Source organism: Anastrepha ludens, chromosome 2 (genome assembly GCF_028408465.1).
Source record: "Anastrepha ludens isolate Willacy chromosome 2, idAnaLude1.1, whole genome shotgun sequence".
NCBI classification, from domain to species: domain Eukaryota; kingdom Metazoa; phylum Arthropoda; class Insecta; order Diptera; family Tephritidae; genus Anastrepha; species Anastrepha ludens.
Genome location: NC_071498.1, coordinates 35,196,348 through 35,202,347, shown reverse-complemented (window position 1 = coordinate 35,202,347; position 6,000 = coordinate 35,196,348).

The window sequence follows — 6,000 nt, the reverse complement described above, 5'->3', positions numbered from 1 at the left end:
CTTCAGAAGCATTCCTCAAAAACTTTTGGGACAATTTTCATCAGCGTACCAAGTAACGTTATACCGACCTATCTCACCACTGTCCACTCTATCAACATTTTTGGAAAAGTTAGTTATAAATTTGTATTTTGTAACTAGTCGGAATGAAAACTTACTAACAAATGTGATTTGGTGCATTAGGATGTCATTTGATTCAAAGAAACAGGGCGCTTTTAGCGACATTTTTTTAAAAAACGACCAATGGCACGGACGCTACTTATCAGGTATTGTATTCCATATCTAATTTCCACGTTTATACTTTTTAGTAAATTTAAAGTTTCAGCGTTCTTCAAGCAAACACTTTATTTAAAGAGCAATTAATCTTATTGGAACATCCTACATAAATTTGCATATAGTGTATCTGATGTATTTCTCTGATTTTCATAACACACATTCACTTAGTGTGTTTTATTTTAATTATTTGCTTGTTGCATTCTTTCCAAGTAGTAAAAATACTGATTTGTTGCTTTAAAATCCGAATTGAGTGTTTTCCAGTTCATAGAAGTGCTGCTGTTAGAGCATTTCAACTATTTGGGATTAAGAAAAATAGAAAATTGTTAAGAAAAAACAAAAATAAATTGGATACACAGAAAAATAAATACGTGAAAGAAAAAATAAAGTAAAAAATATATTTTTAGTAAAGAAAAACATAAAAGCACTAAAAAAGTAAATTGAAATAAAATAGAGAAGTATTTACATACATAACTCTGTTGGCCTTTACATATACATACATTAGGGTGCATTACTTTCCACAGATAAAAAAATATCGGTACTCTTTTCCAATGAAGTTATAAAATTTCTTATAAAGGTTCTTTCAAAAGTGACGCCTAGATGTCAGTAGGGAATAATTCCTAGACGGTACTTTGTTTTGTGTCATCTTTGACATTTGCCAAGTAGATGAAAAATTTTACACGGTAGAGTAACACCTTAAAGTTATTCAAACTTATTATGAAAATTCGTGGGAATAATTGGTTTTTAGTGGAAAGAATCGTACAAATGAGTCGAAAGTTCGAAGGTTGGTGAGGATAGAAAAAGGCTCATGTGATTGGGGTTTTTTAAAAGTAAGGTTTATGTGAGCTGAAACAGCTGAAACACGGCATTCGGATGGATATTGGTTGAACTCAATGTGATAATGTGGGAGCGAGTTCTAGAAAATTTTCATTCACATGCAACAATCCGTAGACGTGCTCATCGTGAACATTTATAGTAAATGATGTAATTTTCTTGATGACCTTATGTTCCACATTGGAACTCTAGGAATCTATGATTTTCTTATACACTTAATCGATAAGAGCCGTATTTTGAATAAAAAAAGTGAAATTATTGAAACTAAATTGTTATATGTTTTATTTTAAAATGACATCTAAGCGCGTCTTTTAAAAGATCATTTGCTTCAAAACATTTAGTTGTTATAAATAAATTTAGTTTTCGAAAATATTTTTTTCTAAAGGTAACCTGAGGTAGTAAAAGATTTTAATGTTATTATTAATGTTTGTTATTTCTATTTTTTCATATATTTTCGACTTTTTTTAGCGGATATGTTTCAGGAAAACGTGAGTAACTCCGCTCGAGGGATATAGAATTTTAAGGTTTCATTGGAAATATTATATAAACGGTGATTTTTTAGCTGTTCTCTTTTTAAACAGTTGGTTTAAACAGCTGTAGCACGTTTCGTGTTTTGTTTCACTGTCAAACATCCTCAGTTTGGTCTATAATATAACCATGAATCGTCTTACAAACGAACAACGCTTGCAAATCATTGAATTTTATTATAAAAATGCGTGTTCTGTTGAGAAAGTTTATCGCGCGCTTCTTCCCTTTTAAGGTCGGTTTAATCGACCCACTGAAGCGGCTATTGGCTATTCGAGCTATTGTGACTAAATTTAGAACCAAATTTATATTATTGGACATCAAACCACCAACACGCTTACGTAGAGTGCGAATTGAGGAAAATATCGCAGCTGTATCGGCCAGTGTTAATGATGACCATCAATTATCGATTCGTCGCCGTTCGCAGCAATTGGCCCTCTGTTACTCAACAACGTGGAAAATTTTGCGAAAGGATTTAAGTGTGAAGCCTTTCAAAATACAACTGGTGCAAGAATTGAAACCGAACGACCTACCGCAACGCAGAATTTTTGGTGAATGGGCTCTTGGAAAGTTGGCCGAAGATCCACTTTTTTATCGAAAAATTATGTTCAGCGACGAAGCTCATTTTTGAATCAATGGGTACGTAAATAAGCATGATTGTCGATTTTGGAGTGAAGATCAGCAAGAAGAATTGCAAGAGCTACCAATGTATCCAGAAAAGGTCAAAGTTTGGTGCGGTTTATAGGTTGGAGGTATCATTGGACCGTACTTCTTCAAAGATGCTGCGAATCGTAACGTAACTGTGAATTTTTGCTCAAAATGCAAGAGCGTGACTTGCTACATGCCACACAGCACGCGGAACAATGGACTTGTTGAGAGGCGAGTTCGGTGAACATTTTATTTCACGTTCGGGACCTGAAAATTGGCCGCCCAGATCATCCGATATAACGCCTTTAGATTATTTTTTGTGGGGGGCTATGTTAAAGCTCATGTCTATTCAGACAAGCCTGCTTCAATTAACGCATTGGAAGACGATATTAAAGCATTTATATGTGAGATACCGGCCGAAACATTGGAAATAGTATGCCAAAATTGGACTAAGCGGATGGACCATTTGAAGCGCAGTCGCGGTCAACATTTGCATGAAATAATCTTCAAACATTAAATTATATGGACTATACTATCGATTTAAATAAAAATTTCATGCATTTTTCTGAACTTTACGTGTGTGTTTTTTTGAAAAACTTTCCTATAGCTCTTAAAAAATCACCCTTTATTTTATTAGATTTGTGTTCTTTGAAAATGGGCCCGTACAAAACTTGTTTTTTGACACGTCTCCATTTCATCGACACATCTCCATTTCATCGATATAATTTTAAATATTTTTTTGTATTTTGACCTTTTACGCTAAAACTCTTTTACCATCTGAGGAATTTATACAAAAAAAAAAAAATAAAAAATAAGTTTTAAAAACTAATTTTATTTATAAAAGATATCGATTTTTGGTGGTATTTACAAATCGGGTAATCTTACGTAAAAAAATTGTGACGGAGGTTTGCTAGGCGCCCTAATGTACAGGTATATATATTTATATAAAATTTTATACATCTATAGGACTATGAATAAGTTCGTGCGGTTTTTTTTCGAAATTTGAAACTTTATTGACGTAAAATGGTTACAAATTTAATATTCAAAATATTGTCCATCGCTTACTACTACTTTTTCCCATCTTTCTGGCAATTCACGGATTCCCTTTGTGAAAAATTCGGTCGGTTTTGCCGCAATCCACGAATCGATCCATTTTTTGACTTCATCGTAATTACGGAAGTGCTGGTCAGCCAGGCCATGTTGCATCGATCGGAAGAGATAGTAATCGGATGGCGCAAGGTCTGGACTATACGGCGGGTGGGGTAGGACATCCCATTTGAGCGTTTCTAAGTATGTTTTGACCACTTGTGCAACATGTGGCCGAGCATTGTCATGTTGCAAAATAACTTTGTCGTGTCTATCGGCGTATTGCGGCCGTTTTTCTCGCAGTGCTCGGCTCAAACGCATCAATTGTCGTCGGTAGACATCCCCCGTAATCGTTTCATTCGGTTTCAGTAGCTCATAATACACAACACCCAGCTGGTCCCACCAGATACACAGCATAACCTTCAGGCCATGAATATTCTGCGCCGACGTCGATGTTGAAGCATGGCCAGAGTATCCATACGTTGCCCGACGTTTTGGATTGTCGTAATGGACCCACTTTTCATCGCCAGTCACAATTCGATGCAAAAAACCCTTTCTTTTGTGCCGTTGAAGCAGTTGTTCGCATGCCATAAAACGGCGTTCAACGTCTCTTGGCTTCAATTCATACGGCACCCAATGGCCTACCTTTCGGATCATTCCCATGGCTTTTAAACGTTTGGAAATGGTTGATTGATCAACTCCCAAAGTTTTTGCAACCTCTTCTTGCGTTTGAGCCGGATCTTGATCGAGCAATTCCTCCAATTCGGTATCCATGAACTTTGGCGGCGCACCCTCGCGTTCTTCGTCTTCCAAGCCAAAATCACCACTTTTAAAGCGTGCAAACCACTTCTGGCACGTTCGCTCAGATAGAGCATGCTCACCATAAACTTCCACCAAGATACGATGACTTTCGGCTGCTTTTTTCTTCATATTAAAATAATGAAGAAGAATTCCCCGCAAAAACACATTATTTGGCACGAAATTCGACATTTTCAAGTGTGGTAAAAATATTGTTGTTTACGCTTCAAATAAAAAACTTATACTGACGTTTGTGCCTTACGACAGTAGCTCTCCAATGAATGTTTGGAAATGTGGATCGATGGAATAATAATCAAGTTACGCCATCTGTTGTAAAACCGAAACGAACTTATTCATAGTCCTATATATCTGCATTCATATATGTATTCATGTATGTATGAATATGCGCTTATTTGCTCCCGTATTTAAATGTTAACAAGTGGGCGGGAATATTTGAATGTTTATATATATGTATATATGTCTGAATATACAAATATGTTGGTATGTACAGTTGTCAGACTTTATTTTAAGTTTGTATGTGCGTAGATAAATCAAGAAGCCCTCAAGCGGTTGAAGCTTTATCCGGGCGGTGTTAAAAGTACTGAGAAGAAGAAAGATTTATGGTGAGCTGGCACAAAGTGAGACGCAGTACAGGACAGCTTGTGAGGGTGTGAATATACTTCCAGCATAAATATAGTAGTGGCAAAGAAGAATCTAGATTAATATTGTGTGTGTGTTATAGAAACAAGTATATTTTTATAAAACAAAAAAATTATAATAATAATAATTATGGTTGATTGCACGAATATTGATGATATGTGATTTCAATAAGATAGTGCAACATGCCACAAAACCAACGTTACAATCAACTTACTGCAAACAATTATTTCGTGGAAGAATTTTTCGATATTCTGCAGCAATTTTACAGACAAGGGTAGAGAATTTAACGGTTCTGGGTTATTTTCAGTGATTTTATGGGCTGTTTGATGTGGTTCTGTTCTCAAAGATGTAGTCTATTTGAGGCAACTACATAGTCTTAATGAATACAAATAAGCTTCGGAGGATAGCATTCGCTTCGAAATTATCGAGATAGAGCGGCAATTATGCCTCAACTTCAACGAAAAAACAGCAAAGAAGCGACGTCTGTAAGCGCTCACGTCGTGCACGTCCCGAAAACATAATTTATCATTCATAAATTGTAGGCCCTCTTTACTTTATATATCAATAGGTAAACAGAAAATGAATTCTCATTCAATTCTCATGCGATTAGTTTCAATATAAAAAAGAAACACGTACTTGTAGAAGAATCGAGAGGTTTTTATTATTCAGTAAAGCATTTTAAATTTAGCAGGCACCTGTGATCGGTTTCGAGGCAATGAAAGTTGAGGTTTATATTTCGACCTTACGGTCTATTATAGCCAGCTCGCAACCTCGTATTTAAATTGCGACAAAAATCTACTTTTTTATTATCCACGAAAAATTCATATGCAAGTAAAACTAGCGCTTTCATATATGTAGTAATATTGGGGTACTCAGTTGTTTATTGAATTATATTAGTGATACAAAAAAAAGTTGTTTATAAAAATTATAGGGAAAAAGTTGAATTTTCATAATATATTTTTTAAACAATAAAAGAAATAATTTTTAGGTAATTTGTTTAAACAATAATTTTTTATTGTTGTTTTTTTACTCGAAGTACACTGTGGAATTTTATAAAAAAATTTTTTTATCAAAGTTTGAACCCTTCTTAAAAGATACTGCAAATTATAGAGATGGGTTTTTTTTTGTTCTCGAGAAATTAATTTTTGAATTTTACACTGCATGACTCGGCCTAGTAGC